This window comes from Amphibalanus amphitrite, unplaced genomic scaffold (assembly GCF_019059575.1).
Source record: "Amphibalanus amphitrite isolate SeventyFive unplaced genomic scaffold, NRLGWU_Aamphi_draft 002020F_arrow, whole genome shotgun sequence".
In the NCBI taxonomy this organism is placed as follows: Eukaryota; Metazoa; Arthropoda; class Thecostraca; order Balanomorpha; family Balanidae; genus Amphibalanus; species Amphibalanus amphitrite.
The window spans coordinates 60,784-77,306 of NW_024883513.1; the positions used below are offsets into that span (position 1 = coordinate 60,784).

Below are 16,523 nucleotides of genomic sequence, written 5' to 3' on the forward strand. Positions count from 1 at the left end.
TATATTATTCGGCTTTTTACATTTTTGATGTCGAGGAAAAGGTCAACTTCTTTTATTTATCTAATTATATTCAATATGTTCCTCGCTCGAGCACTTAGTAATAGTACCCTAGGTTGATCTCTATGATGGTTCAGCCCCCCCAGTCTGGAAGAAGTTCCCGCGCCACTGGAAATAAGTATTGTATAAATTGTATTATACCTCTAATGGGTATGAAAAATTTTCTAGCCTGAATCTTCAATGCAAAGCAATGTCAAGAGTATTACATAAATAAGAGTTTTACGCTTAGGCCAAAACTTTTGTTTTTTGCTTATTTCTGTTTATTAAATAAAATTATTTTTTTAAATATATGTTAACATATTCAGCTACATTTTGTCTAAAAATTGTTTAAAGATATCAATAAACCACGATGGCACAACTCAAACACCAAGCAGAAACTGTCACGTGACTGCCTGGCCCCAGGGTATGGTATATTCTTGTCGGGACTCGGTCGGGACCCTTGACGGAGATGTTGATTGAGGTGTCATTTGTGAGAGAAGATTATTTTAAAGTTTCGTTAGACATTGTTGCTGTCTAATTTCATTGAAACTTGTGAGTTTTCTGTGCTTGGTTTCGCTAGAAGACTTTGAAGACTCGGGAAGAACAGACACGGGTGAGTTTGACGCTGCCCTGCCACGCTCGACCATCTTCGTCGGCTCGACTAACTTGTTTAGCGTCTGTTAACTTTTTCGAAAGGTAGTTAGGCAAGAAACATGAATTTCGCAAAAATCGTCCTTATTGATAGTCAAATGGTCGCTCTGTTTTGCAACATTCATTATGACGCCGAGGATAACAGATTCTGGTTATATGCTCCGAAAAATGCGCATCTGAGACAAACGCGAGTTGTTTACAGCTTTGATTCACGTTGCTAGGTGGTTGCTATGGAGCTATGGATACTTCCTTGCAGAGTAACTTGCATTTTGGTGTCTTATGTGATATCGACATATGCCACCCCTAATAGCTCAATTAATGCTGATAACAGTCCGGCGCACTGTGGTATCTCCGATTCATTTATGGAGACATTTCTTTTATTGGAAACGTTTCCAATTTTGACTACTCTTCTGTTCCAAAAATGGAAACGCTTGTTCCATAAATAGAAACGCTAACATTTCCGCACAAATTTTCTTGCCAAGGGTGGCTGGATTTGATGTAGGTATAACCACTGTTTTGCGTAAGACAAGCACGGATACACCAAAAGCACTTGTCTTCTTGCATGGAAAGCTGTCGTATGCATTCAAATTCACCACTTAAAAATGCTCCTGAATCATATCCATTTATGGAGACTTTGTTTCCAAAAATGGAAACGCCGATGTTCCAAAAATAGAAACGCTGAAGTTCAAATGTGTGCAAATTTAGCTTAAAGGAACTATCCCACCTTCTAAAATGTTGTTAAAACCAGTTAAATTGTGGCCGACTTTATAGATTGGATGATATGTGACGTCACAGCCCAAAATTACCTCCTTCCCCAGGGCCCAGGCCACATTACTGTCATAAAGCTGATTCTTTTTACTCTGTAGGCACTATAACAAAGCTCAGACCAAGTTTTAAGCGATTTTTCAACGAACAAACCCATTTAAATCAGAATGACTAAACGAGGTAACGTCAAACTAACGGTCGCTCCATGTTTAAGATAGGGCCTGGCGCAAGGCCCATTTTCAAATGAAGGGAACAAATTTCTTCAACACCAAGAGGCCGCGGGGGTTGCAACCTAGATAGATAGTGGTTTCTGAACCTCGCCGCAAACTTGGCTATCTCAACTCAAACCCCATGTTAAAGGTGGGATAGTCCCTTTAAATGTGTTTTTTAAAATTCACATGCAACTAAAAATTGATGTTTTGGGACTGGTTTAGCATCTCTGCTCTCAGCAGTTACCTTGGACGTCGGGTTTGGTACTAATATATTACGCGCTGCAACTTAGCTCATTCAAAAGTCAACTAAAACTAAGATTTCCTAGAACCTACTGGACAAATGTGGTCCAAAGTGGGCAGTACATAAAGCGTAGATATCATTTCAATATATAAAATTGATATCAATGTTACACATGAGCTAGAATGAATAAATTCATCGTCAGAATACGACGGTATTTGGTGTGACGACTGTGCAGACCTTATTTGATTAGAAAAACTTGTGAATTTTTTTATCACGTTAACATGTTATAAGCATCGCCTCGTTTGTCGACTTTCGGTTTCTGATCGGAAATTCGGAGAATAGGAATATAAACTAGAATGCTGGCTGTCGATTGGTGGCATCCTGCGCATGCCAAATTTCAGCAAGCAATGCCCAGTTTGCTTTAAAGGTAGCGATGCACGCAGCGTCTCCATTTATGGAACAGACCGTTTCTATTTTTGGAAACGGCGTATCCATTTTTGGAACATTGTTCTAAAAATGGAAACGTTTCCATAAATGGATCGGAAATACTACAGTGTGCCCGACTGATAATATTGTTGATTTGTTGAAGAGGATGCTGAAATGTATGAATAGAGCTCTGCAATCCTTGTTTTAATTAGTTAAGCAGTAAGCTACATAGAGTGGCATTCAAAAGTGGGTCAAAAATCTTGTCGGACGTTTTTTACCTTCAACCTTGGGCGTTGTTGGCCACACCTGCTAGTTTTTTATTGCAGGTGAATAAAACCGCAATCAAATTTACATAAATCAAAATTACAGCTTATGGTGCTGCAGTGTACCTGAACGAACTTTCAAAACTGGGTGTAAACAGAAAAATGTAGGTGGTGACCCATGACAGTCTTCGAGTTATTCTCGATTTTGTAGAAAAAAGAATACTTGCCACGCAATGACAAGAGGGCTTTATATTGTTTAATGTGTATGCAATACATTAATTCGAGCCGGCAGGGAAGGGGGATGTTTTTGGCCACAAATGTCAGTTGTTTTCTTCTTATGTGTAACAAAAACCATGGCACGCAGTAGGAGATAATTGAAATGCTATTCTTTTAAACGAAAACACCCTCAAGCATTGTGGTTTTACCTTGAGGTTTCGGGATTTTTAGGCATAATGGCCTGTGGTACCCGATCTTATCGAGCTCCTGGGATTGTGGCTTTACGAGATCAATCAGGATCAGGTACGGAGTATATGATGTGGGACCAGTGTGCGTCCAGTCTTGCCTTGAAGCAGTTCAGCGAGGGTGCACCAACCACCTCGGAGGGGAGTCCATTCCAGTCGTTCACGACTCGGGCGGCAAAAGGCCTCACCCTCGAGGCTGCTGGAAACTTCTGGATTTTAAACTGATGTCCCCGAGTAACTCCTCCAGCCAGAGCGAAGAATGACCTGGGGTCGGTCGGCATCGACCCCTCTGTGAAATAGTTGGTATGTGAAGATCATATCACCTCTCAGTCGTCTATAATGCAGTGATGGCATCTTCAGTTCTTTGAGTCGCTCCGTGTAGGGTTTGTGGCGGATGCTCTCTACCAGCCGGGTTGCCCTGCGCTGAACTCTTTCGACCTATCGCTGATCCGCTCTGTAAAATGGACCCCATACAAGGTTCCCGTATTCTAAGTGTGGGCGAACCAGGGTTTTGAAAAGAATGGGCAGCGTGACTTCGTTGATGAGGGAAAACGACTTCTTGATTACGGCGAGGAGCTGCGTAGCCTTCGCCACTGCTGACGCTGCGTGTTCACTTAAAGGGACCCTCCCACCTTAACATTAGTTTTGAGTTGAGATAGCCAAGTTTGCGGCCAGGCTCAGAAACCACCATTTATCCTGGTCGCAACCCCCGCAGCTTTATGGTGTTCAAGAAATTTCTTCCCTTTACTTGCAGGGTGGGACCAGCGTGGTCCCTATCTCTTAACCATTACGGGAATCTGATGACGTCATCAGGCTTTCGAACGTCCGTTAAATGTTTGACTAAAACGTTTTGTAGCACGCGGTGGTATATGCTGCTTTGCGCGCAACAAATGCCGCACTTTCAAATAAAGTCGCTAGGAACAGCGGAGATCCCAAAAAGTAAACAAAAGTAAAAGTCTAATATCTTGAAAACCGGTGAATATTTTTTGATGAAATTTGGTAGATATTCGTTTTTGCTCTTTCTGAACCGAGCGACATCACTTTCATGCCAATTCATTAACTTTTTTGAAGGTGGGAGAGTCCCTTTAACTTAAGAGCGTCGTCCACGTGGACACCAAGGTCTTTCTCCACTCTTGCACTGGCTAGGGGAAAATTTCCCAGAGTGTATGAGAATCCGCAATTCGTGCTTCCTATGTGCAGTACGGTACACTTGTCCTTGTTGAAAGGCATCATCCACAAATTTGACCACTTTAAGAGAGCATTCAGATCATTTTGCATGAGAGTCGTGTTGTTTATGGAATGGGCGCAGGAGTACAATTTTGTGTCATCAGCGAACAACTTCACTTTGCAGTGAATTTCGTCTGGCAGGTCGTTCACATAGATTAAGAAGAGTAAAGATCCGAGCACAGATCCCTGGGGTACGCCGCTAGCGACCTCCGTCCAGTTCGAGGGGCGCCCGTCGATGACCACTTGTTGTTTCCTTCCGGTTAGAAAGGCCTCAATCCATGCCAGGAGCTTACCTGATACCCCATAGCTGCGGAGCTCGCTCAAAAGTCTCTGGTGGGGTACAGAATCGAATGCTTTCTGGAAGTCGAGATAAATAACATCTATTGGGTTCGCCTGTTCGATATCATTGCTCCAGTCATCCAGGACTTCGAAAGGTTGAGTATTGCACGACCTTCCAGGTCGAAAGCCGTGCTGGTGGGTGGTCATGACCTCATTTTCAGTGAGGAATTTCAGCAATTCGTCTCGAATAAGAGATTCGAGCACTTAACACGGTATAGCTGTGAGGCTCACTGGGCGGTAATTGCATGGTTCCACCTTGCTTCCCTTTTTGTAGATAGGAACCACACGTGCCAGTTTCCAATCGTCAGGATCGCAACCAGTGTCCAGTGACTTACGGAAGAGGTAGGCAAGGGGCCCAGAGAGGGAGCTATGAGCCTCTTTCAGTACCCTCGGGTGCAGGTCTAAACACATTAAGGCCTCGGAGCTTCTCTTCCACCGCCCGCGTTGTTATGGTGATGTCATCGAGACCGAGCGACTGGACGCGATCGTCCAGAGTTGGCACATCGTTTGCATCTTCAATGGTAAAAACTGAAGCAAAGAATTGGTTGAGGATACCAGCCTTAAGTTTGGCATCGCTAACCAATTGACCATTTGTGTCTTTGAGATCCCCGACCTTGGGCCTGGTCTTGAGTCTACTTTTGGTATACTTCCAGAAGGCCTTGGGGTTGGTCTTCAAGTCAGTCACTAGCTGTGCCTCAAAACTGGTGCGGAGTCGTCTTGTCAGTTGCCTGAGTTTGTTCCTGCAGGCACGGTATCTTGCTGTGTCAAGTGGGTCATTGGAGCCGAGGTGGCAGCTTTCACCCATAGCATGGTCTTCTGCTTCCGTAGCTGAAGGGCAGCACTTGTCATATAGATGTTTTTGCGTGCCTTAAAACCCTTAGATAGCGGGATACAGGTGGAGACTATATCCTGTCCAATGTTGATTTCAGGTAAGTATAGCCTTCTTCCATCGAACCATTTTGCAGGGGTGACCAGTCCTCCTCGACTAGTGTTCGGTTTAAACGGGTGAAATCACCTCGGTTGAAGTTGAGTTTGGGCTGATAATTTGAACACTTGACAGCGAGCTTTTCGCCTAAGAACCTCTCATGCTCCCGCAACATGTCCATCATGAGACTCATTTGGGTCGATACAGCAGACTCCAGGCCTTTGATCTTACTCTCGAGGGGATCCGAGTGAGAGTGCCGAGACTTGCTGCTATTTAGATCCATTTTGTAGGCTGCGCAGAGCCAGGCAAGAGATTTGAAGCGATCAAGAGCCGTGATAGCCAGTTTCTGGGCACCCTGACACCCCGCATGAAACCACGCATGGCAGCAGTCGCAGAGTATTCCAGCCTCACCCTCCTTGACAGGATTGCCACAAATTTCCTTTCCAGGGCCGCCATTGCAGATCGAATTCGGAATTAGTCCCCTCACTACCCGTGTCACTGGAAGAGCGAGAGAGATAACTGGAACTGGCCGACCCTTTTCCAAATGGGGTGTACGCACTTTCTGATAACTTACCAACTTGGGGTGTAATGTCGGTTTTGTCGGGGTTTTGATCTATACCTGTAGATGCTCCAGATGATATCTCCTCAGTCAGTTCAAAAATACCACCTTCATTTCTCTTCTTCGCAACGCCGCACACTGGTCGGAAACGCCCTCACGAGAGGCCACGGGCGATTCCGGAGTTTCGGATTATTTTTTATATAGATCGATTTGAAATTGATCAAATTATTATACTTAGGCCAAAAAAACTAATCCGGGTGACCAAAAATAGCTGTAATCAGCCCCCGAAGATGGGGTATCCCAGAACTCGGAAACTGACGCGGAGCAAGAGGTTTCTTGAGCCGGATATTCAGAGTCTTATTGCTGATAGACACCAAATTGAAACCCCACATATTATGCATCAAAATGTTCGTTATGAAGTTGCCGACTGGTCAGTGCAAAATTTTTGGTATACTTTTTCCCTAACTAAGATGTACTATATAACCGCAGGTTGTTTGAAAAGACAAACACTATTCGTTAGAATTGTGTTTTCTATTGAAAAACAACCGGAGCGGTCCGTCTCCGGGCTATGTTTTGCAAGTCTGGCAGCGAATCGAGACATCTTGATTGGGGCCTAGAGTTTTGCGTTTAGGATCGTAAAAATTTCAGGGTATAGACTTTTGCAGGTGATCTACCTGATGGTACCGGTCGCTACTCGCAACAAAAATCATTGCGCGTGCCACGTGCAATTGCATGTTCCCCATGTTAAGTCAACGGGGTTTTGGACACTTTTTGCGCGATCGCCAATGGCGGGAAAACGAGCCAAGAAGGAGGTGGTTTTCTTCCCAGCATTTTATGGCAAACACGTTCTGGTACACGCCAGTGTGCGCCGTATACCCGTCAGAATTCGTTAACTTGAGTTGCACGAGTTTGAAGTTGAACTTTTTTCGCTCCCCATGTTAAGTCAATGGGCGTTTTTGCAGAGGCATTTTCATTCGCACATTGTACAAAATTATATGATACGATTTGTTTAAACTTTCAGGACTTGTTGAGAAAAGACCATAGAATATGTTGTTATGCTTCGTTTAACTGTCAGAATTCGTTTGTTCTTTTTGAGCTCGTTTAAAGAAGAATTTTTTTAACATGCAAAGTCAATGGGAGCGTCTTTGCTGCTTTATAACTTTTTACGTTATTGATATTTAAGTGAAAAGTTGATAGGTTATACAACTTTTGATGCTCTTTCCAATGATATAAAGAACGTTATTGCACGTTGTGCCGTTTTCCATGTGTTGTCCATCTGAACTTGTCAGTCACGTGACCCATTTGACCTTCGGATCCAATTCTGGTAGTCAATTCTGGCGCTTTTGTTACCATAGCGAAATATGTAACACCGTGTTCACAGTTTACTGACGACGAAGGTCCTGCTTAATCTGGCCAATGGCGTTCGAGAACTGCGGCCAAGCCCCGCTGATCTTGAACGTGATTGGTCGGTGGGCGTATAGAATCTCCGTCGTCAGGGAGACTGCGAACACGGGGTAAACCAAGGGGTAAACAATCTGTGCGTGGAATGGGGAGTGGTGAATGTGCAAGGGCGATGATAGGCGCTGATGTCGTCGATTTTTATTTATACTTTTATCCTTATTATACATTCTGATTTTTTTATGTTCAGGAGTTTTCTCTGTTGATTTAACATAAAAAACGGTGTGTTTTACTGTTATTGCCAAGTGCCATATTGATATTGAAATTGGGGTACAATTCAACATTCACTGGTTTTCTATGGCCTGTTGTGCATCATATTATTGGTAATGTGAATATAGGTACTCCATACACTGCTATATTTGGGTATATTAATGTTTGACCTGATTTTACTTCACTTCACCTTATATTTTTTGCAGGAACAGTTATCACAGCATTATTGTGCAAAAATAAGGGTGGTGTATCACGGCACTCTGCCAGCCACTTTTGGCTTCCATAGAGACATCAACAAGCCTATACCTCCAACACTACCGGAGGTTGACGCTAGCTCACGCGGAATGGGCTGGCAGCGGCTGGCAGCGCGCCCATGAAACACAGCCAGGGGTTTCCTCTGTAAAGTCATTGTTGTCTAGGTACATGGGCCTTTACCAATTGTTAAAGCTATAAAAATTGGAATTAGAAATGTTCAGGTATTATGAGCATCAGCTAAACAGAGAAGAGGATTCGGCTACAGCCCATCTTGCAACGCCTCAATGAAATTTAATGAGAAACTTAAATTGAGGGAGCAGCTACATAACTGAGGTAAAGCCCATAAATCCTTGTGGATTTACCCATACCTGAGGTTAATCCACAAGGCACCTTGAGTTCAAACTATGAAGTGACTCCAAGCGAAATATAGCAGAAATTGGGACTTAAACGAGCTTAGAAATAATCTGCTTAGTGCTGGATGAGTGTTTTCACTTTAAATGAACACCACCATATTTGAGTCATGAAAAAGTGTTGAGTAAGCATAAGCTTGTAGCATAAAAGATGTTTGTGATAAGTCACTAGATTGTAAAGTGTTAGTCTCTGCACATTGATTCTCTGATTGTTTGAATGATGAAGTCTCTGCACAGTCTCTGACTGAATGATTGATGATTGATGATCTGACTGAATGATTGATGATCTGACTGAATGACTGACTGATGAATGATTGACTGAATGAGCTCTGCAGTGACAATAATGAATTTCATGGGAAGATTTTATTTGTAATAAAAGAATAGCTCACATTGCAGCGACATATTTTTGTGTCTTGTGGGGTCTCATATAGCAATAACAAGAGCAGTGACATGCATAGTTTGCTTGTGTTGTCACAACTTTGTACAATATTTCCAGCTTTATGATATGCAGTTATTAGTCACATTGGGCATCACGCATATATTTTTCCTGCTGGAGGGAAGACACAGGAGGGAACTAGTGACTCATGTTTTTGCTTCTATCGCTTCACCCCTGGGGAATCAGTTCCTACACCCCTTGAGTATAATGGTCACCAAGGGGTGCTGGCCTGACACGTCCACTTTCTGTTGAGAAGGTTAGAACAAACACCATGTGTGTCAGTTAGTTGCACATATAATACCTCAATGTTAAGTCTGCATAAAGTCTGAAGTCTGTAGCCACTCTTAATCCTAGGTTGTCGTGACTTTAATCTAGCCTGGGTGGATATTTTGCTGTGCTAAAAGCACGGACTGCGTTACGCCCCAGCACGGCGGCCGGGGCGCCTCCCCTGGAAGAAAACGGCACCGGGGAGGGGGGACGGACGGCGATGGGGCCGGGGAAAGAGCGCGGCACCGTAACCCCACAAGCCGCCCGCAACACCGCCGTTATTCTTGTGCCTCTTGGGCGCCGCCGACGCCCTGCGGATGGGGAGCGCATCCCAGACGGGCGGGAGCCAGGAGGGCCGCCCGCGCCACCCGGCCGGCGAAGCAGCAGCCCGGCCAGGCGCGGCGGGCGGCTGGGTGGCGGCCGGACATAACATGGCCAGTCACCGTGCCGTTTTCGAGAAATTTAGTATAAAAGCACGACATTACCGAGATTTGAGCTCACACCCATATATGGCCTTGGCTCAGACAGTATACGAACAGGTGACGGGGATACCTCCCATAGAAGGATGAGACACGAATTTAATGCTAAATATTAGCGGCCGGCCGCTGTAGGGACGTTTTTGTACGACTTATATCTCCGCAGCCACTGGACCGTTACACTTGCAGTTTTTTGTGTGGGGTAGTGTATGCCCTTCTTAGAAGTATTTTACTATGGACAATGCATGCGGGTAACCCCCACTGCACGTGACACGTGTAAAACAGAGAGGTGTCACTTTTGTTGTAATGACAATAACACGGTACAACTTGATTGTAATGACAATAACTACATTATAACAAGGATGTAGGCACCTACCGGGCAATGTGTTTAAATGTGTCACGGTTGGGGTGCAACTGCACGTGCACACGTGCAGGGTGACGCTTCCAGATCTCGAGAACGGCCGGGCCGATTGTGCTCAGATTTGGCACATCGCTAGAGACCGGTTAGTAGGGTGCCGTGCGCAAGTGGGAACTGAAAATGTCTAAAATGGAGATGTTGCAGCTTGAAGGAAATGCAATCAAACTGTCAATCATACAGTGATAGTTTTTTTTTTGCAGGAGACGAGATTGAAGTGCAGCCAACACTGCATGGTGCTTCTCACAAGAGCTGACCCAATGCTGTTTTTCAACTCTTCTGGAAAAGGTAATATTGGCAGACACTTACATTGTTTCACAATCTACGTTCTGGTATGGGTCTCCCCTCCGTATACGGCGGGGAGACTACAACCCTATATGATGCACTCTTGGCTGCATCCCCACCCCACCCTTTCCCCTTACAGTATGAAGTATGAAAAACAGTGATTTTTTACTGGAGCTCCAAAGTGTGCCTTTGAACCACCTTATGATATACTAGTATCTAAAGTATTTGGCCATCAGGATCAGTTATCTAATGGCAGTAGACTGTTGTCTTCACATACTTCATATCTATTTTGGCTACTGCATTGTGTTCTGTAAAAAAATATGGAAAACGTTTTGGATGTAGTTTTTAGTGGAATGCTTCTTTACAGATCCCGAAAGAAGATAACAGCTTGTTTTCTTCACCGCCACCAGTCTACCTGCTCTCTGCACACTCGGCAGAGCGCGGCAGGGCACCCCACGGAGCTGCACTAGTCACATCCGGGCCCCACGCCGGTCGACGGCCGATGCGATGGAGGCACTACTCCGAGCTGGACTGGTGGCCGGCTCGGAGCTGGTGGATGTCGACCGCGGAGCGGCGTTCTACTCCTTCCACCGGGCCCGGCAGCAGGAGCTCCAGATGTCCTTGTGCCACCCGTCCGGCCAGGCCTCCATCCACCTTGTAGAGGCGGAGCGGGAGACGGTGAAGCTCACGGCTCCGTTGGAACATGGCCGCTGGGAGGCCTGCGGCGCGGACGACGGATGCGGCAGTTGGTCAAGACACGGCAGCCTACTCGAGGTGCTTCTCGCCTGGAGGACGCAGGCGAATCGCGTTATCCGAGCTGTGCCTCGTCATGGTGCGATGAGCCTTAATAGACTAATGCATATTCTTCCTTTGGCTGTAATTCATTTGCTGCTGCCCGCTGGGCTAAGGACTAACTCTGGGCGCCTACTTTGGGCAGACGCTCGTCCAGTGCCGCTCTTCGTTTGCCGCACATATCTTTATTTATTCTTTGTTACAATTCCGTCTTTGGTCATTTTTTTTTACCATGGGGGCACTTGAAAGTTTTGTTTTTAAATCTGTGGACATTGAACCTGGAATCGGTTTTTGTCGGATTTCGGTTTTGTTTTTGCACTGTGGAAATATCTCGTTCAATATTTTTTAAGATAGGGCGTGCATAAACTTTTAGTCTCATTACTCCTCTGTGCATCTAAATTCTAAAGTACTATAATGTGTATCTCAAGTGTTTGGTGCTGTACTGTTATTATTTATGGTTAATCCAGTGCTGATTTATGGTTAATCCAGTTTTTATTCGATTGAATCGTGTGTAGTGCATGACATCCGCGTATGCACTGTGGAAATATCTCGTTCAATATTTTTTAAGATAGGGCGTGCATAAACTTTTAGTCTCATTACTCCTCTGTGCATCTAAATTCTAAAGTACTATAATGTGTATCTCAAGTGTTTGGTGCTGTACTGTTATTATTTATGGTTAATCCAGTGCTGATTTATGGTTAATCCAGTTTTTATTCGATTGAATCGTGTGTAGTGCATGACATCCGCGTACCGCCTGTAGCAGTGTTATTATTTTCATTTATGCTGGAAAATAATAACTTTCTTGTTCATTGGCTTTATTCGATGACAGAGACGTGCCAGATGACTGGGGCTGCGACTTGACTTGGTAGCTGTTAACGTTGCAAACTTCAACCATCAAGCATGATGTGGAAACGTCACATTCCGTTATCAAATCTTCGTACCGTAAATACTGAATAAGATCAATACTAGGCTGGAGCTTGCTAGAAAAACCGTGCACTGACTGACAACGGTGAGTGGTGGACCTGAGTAGCGGCCGGGAGGCAGGGAAGTCAGCCAATTGTCAGATGTCTATTTCTTCACACATCTAGCGGCGCTACCAGGACTCAAGGCAGAGCTGATGACAGCAGTTGCAGAGAAGGTGTCGCAGCAGGTGGCGTCCCATATCAGGCTCATTCCTCGGCTGAAAGGGGAGAGCGTTATCCCATCGGGACGTCGGCCGTCACCTCTGTCAAGGCCGGTGGGCTCTAAAACACTCGAGCCCTGTGCTGCTGAGTGCCCGCCGCAGCACGTCATTAAGGTTGGCGTGACGTGCGTGGCGGCCAGCACTCTTGGCACAGGAGAGACCGTGGTAGCCCAGTCGATCAGCAGGACGACGGCAGAGCTGGCAGTTGTGCGGTTCACATACCGGTGCCCCGAGTCGCAGCGCCACTGCTACCCGGACGGTTTCGTCCTCCAGGTGGAGTCCCAGACTGGTGACTGGGAGGGCTTGCACCCAGGCGGCGGTGTGGGGCTCTGCGGCAGCAAGAAGACGCACCCGGACCACCTGGTTTGCGCCATCCAGCAGACGCTGCTGAGACGTCTTAGAGAACGCCTCATCCCAAGCGCGCTGCTTGCCCTCTTCTGACCATTAGTTATACCACGGATCACCTTATGCGACACCTTATAGGCCCAGGCAGTATGTGATCCGTGGTTACACCCAAGTCTATGTTAACTTATTTTTTATGCGTATTTATACCTATGCCCATTTTATTTGCCGGATACGCTAGAGCAATCTTAGCATAGAAATAAGTATTGTATAAATTGTATTATACCTATAATGGGTATGAAAAATTTTCTAGCCTGAATCTTCAATGCAAAGCAATGTCAAGAGTATACATAAATAAGTGTTTTACGCTTAGGCCAAAACTTTTGTTTTTTGCTTATTTCTGTTTATTAAATAATGTTGCAAATAATATTAATTATTTTTTTTTAAATATATGTTAACATATTCAGCTACATTTTGTCTAAAAATTGTTTAAAGATATCAATAAGCCACGATGGCACAACTCAAACACCAAGCAGAAACTGTCACGTGACTGCCTGGCCCAACCGGCTTATCCTTAGGAATCTATAGGAATCTTGTCGGGACTTGATCGGGACCCTTGACGGATCCGGCTGTTGATTGAGGTGTCATTTGTGAGAGAAGTTAGAAGATATTATTTTAAAGTTTCGTTAGACATTGTTGCTGTCTAATTTCATTGAAACTTGTGAGTTTTCTGTGCTTGGTTTCGCTAGAAGACTTTGAAGACTCGGGAAGAACAGACACGGTGAGTTTGACGCTGCCCTGCCACGCTCGACCATCTTCGTCGGCTCGACTAACTTGTTTAGCGTCTGTTAACTTTTTCGAAAGGTAGTTAGGCAAGAAACATGAATTTCGCAAAAATCGTCCTTATTGATAGTCAAATGGTCGCTGTTTTGCAACATTCATTATGACGCCGAGGATAACAGATTCTGGTTATATGCTCCGAAAAATGCGCATCTGAGACAAACGCGAGTTGTTTACAGCTTTGATTCACGTTGCTAGGTGGTTGCTATGGAGCTATGGATACTTCCTTGCAGAGTAATTTGCATTTTGGTGTCTTATGTGGTATCGACATATGCCACCCCTAATAGCTCAATTAATGCTGACAACAGTCCGGCGCACTGTGGTATCTCCGATTCATTTATGGAGACATTTCTTTTATTGGGAACGTTTCCAATTTTGACTACTCTTCTGTTCCAAAAATGGAAATGCTTGTTCCATAAATAGAAACGCTAACATTTCCGCACAAATTTTCTTGTCAAGGGTGGCTGGATTTGATGTAGGTATAACCACTGTTTTGCGTAAAACAAGCACGGATACACCAAAAGCACTTGTCTTCTTGCATGGAAAGCTGTCGTGTGCATTCAAATTCACCACTTAAAAATGCTCCTGAATCGTATCCATTTATGGAGACTTAGTTTCCAAAAATGGAAACGCCGATGTTCCAAAAATAGAAACGCTGAAGTTCAAATGTGTGCAAATTTAGCTTAAAGGAACTATCCCACTTTCTAAAATGTTGTTAAAACCAGTTAAATTGTGGCCGACTTTATAGATTGGATGATATGTGACGTCACAGCCCAAAATTACCTCCTTCCCCAGGCCACATTACTGTCATAAAGCTGATTCTTTTTACTCTGTAGGCACTATAACAAAGCTCAGACCAAGTTTTAAGCGATTTTTCAACGAACAAACCCATTTAAATCAGAATGACTAAACGGTGACGTCAAACTAACGGCCGCTCCATGTTGAAGATAGGGCCTGGCGCAAGGCCCATTTTCAAATGAAGGGAACAAATTTCTTCAACACCAAGAGGCCGCGGGGGTTGCAACCTAGATAGATAGTGGTTTCTGAACCTCGCTGCAAACTTGGCTATCTCAACTCAAACCCCATGTTAAAGGTGGGATAGTCCCTTTAAATGTGTTTTTTTAAAATTCACATGCAACTAAAAATTGATGTTTTGGGACTGGTTTAGCATCTCGGCTCTCGGCAGTTACCTTGGACGTCGGGTTTGATACTAATATATTACGCGCTGCAACTTAGCACATTTAAAAGTCAACTAACACTAAGATTTCCTAGAACCTACTGGACAAATGTGGTCCAAAGTGGGCAGTACATAAAGCTAGATATCATTTCAATATAAAATTGATATCAATGTTACACATGAGCTAGAATGAATAAATTCATCGTCAGAATACGACGGTATTTGGTGTGACGACGGTGCAGACCTTATTTGATTAGAAAAACTTGTGAATTTTTTATCACGTCAACATGTTATAAGCATCGCCTCGTTTGTCGACTTTCGGTTTCTGATCGGAAATTCGGAGAAGAGGAATATAAACTAGAATGCTGGCTGTCGATTGGTGGCATCCTGCGCATGCCAAATTGCAGCAATCAATGCCCAGTTTGCTTTAAAGGTAGCGATGCACGCAGCGTCTCCATTTATGGAACAGACCGTTTCTATTTTTGGAAACGGCGTATCCATTTTTGGAACATTGTTCTAAAAATGGAAACGTTTCCATAAATGGATCGGAAATACTACAGTGTGCCCGACTGATAATATTGTTGATTTGTTGAAGAGGATGCTGAAATGTATGAATAGAGCTCTGCAATCCTTGTTTTAATTAGTTAAGCGGTAAGCTACATAGAGTGGCATTCAAAAGTGGGTCAAAAATCTTGTCGGACGTATTTTACCTTCAACCTTGGGCGTTGTTGGCCACACCTGCTAGTTTTTATTGCAGGTGAATAAAACCGCAATCAAATTTACATAAATCAAAATTACAGCTTATGGTGCTGCAGTGTACCTGAACGAACTTTCAAAACTGGGTGAAAACAGAAAAATGTAGGTGGTGACCCATGACAGTCTTCGAGTTATTCTCGATATTGTAGAAAAAAAGAATACTTGCCACGCAATGACAAGAGGGCTTTATATTGTTTAATGTGTATGCAATACATTAATTCGAGCCGGCAGGGAAGCGGGATGTTTTTGGCCACAAATGTCAGTTGTTTTCTTCTATGTGTAACAAAAACCATGGCACGCAGTAGGAGATAATTGAAATGCTATTCTTTTAAACGAAAACACCCTCAAGCATTGTGGTTTTACCTTGAGGTTTCGGGATTTTTAGGCATAATGGCCTGTGGTACCCGATCTTATCGAGCTCCTGGGATTGTGGCTTTACGAGATCAATCAGGATCAGGTACGGAGTATATGATGTGGGACCAGTGTGCGTCCAGTCTTGCCTTGAAGCAGTTCAGCGAGGGTGCACCTGCCAGAGCGAAGAATGACCTGGGGTCGGTCGGCATCGACCCCTCTGTGAAATAGTTGGTATGTGAAGATCCTAGTTTTTTATTGCAGGTGAATAAAACCGCAATCAAATTTACATAAATCAAAATTACAGCTTATGGTGCTGCAGTGTACCTGAACGAACTTTCGAAGCTGGGTGAAAACAGAAAAATGTAGGTGGTGACCCATGACAGTCTTCGAGTTATTCTCGATTTTGTAGAAAAAAGAATACTTGCCACGCAATGACAAGAGGGCTTTATATTGTTTAATGTGTATGCAATACATTAATTCGAGCCGGCAGGGAAGGGGGATGTTTTTGGCCACAAATGTCAGTTGTTTTCTTCTTATGTGTAACAAAAACCATGGCACGCAGTAGGAGATAATTGAAATGCTATTCTTTTAAACGAAAACACCCTCAAGCATTGTGGTTTTACCTTGAGGTTTCGGGATTTTTAGGCATAATGGCCTGTGGTACCCGATCTTATCGAGCTCCTGGGATTGTGGCTTTACGAGATCAATCAGGATCAGGTACGGAGTATATGATGTGGGACCAGTGTGCGTCCAGTCTTGCCT

At 44.2% G+C, this 16,523-nt stretch overlaps 1 long non-coding RNA gene across 5 annotated transcripts; it reads left to right on the forward strand.

Moving 5' to 3' along the window:
• Positions 1-297: 297 nt before the first annotated feature.
• On the forward strand, positions 298-11,226 carry LOC122376109. Of its 5 annotated transcripts, none has more exons than XR_006255523.1 (3): positions 298-649; positions 10,236-10,320; positions 10,685-11,226. It is a non-coding gene; the product is annotated as an uncharacterized LOC122376109 (long non-coding RNA). The 5 variants fall into 5 exon arrangements; XR_006255524.1 differs by lacking the exon at positions 298-649 and adding an exon at positions 7,676-7,693; XR_006255526.1 differs by lacking the exon at positions 298-649 and adding an exon at positions 7,863-7,886.
• The last annotated feature ends 5,297 nt before the right edge of the window (positions 11,227-16,523 follow it).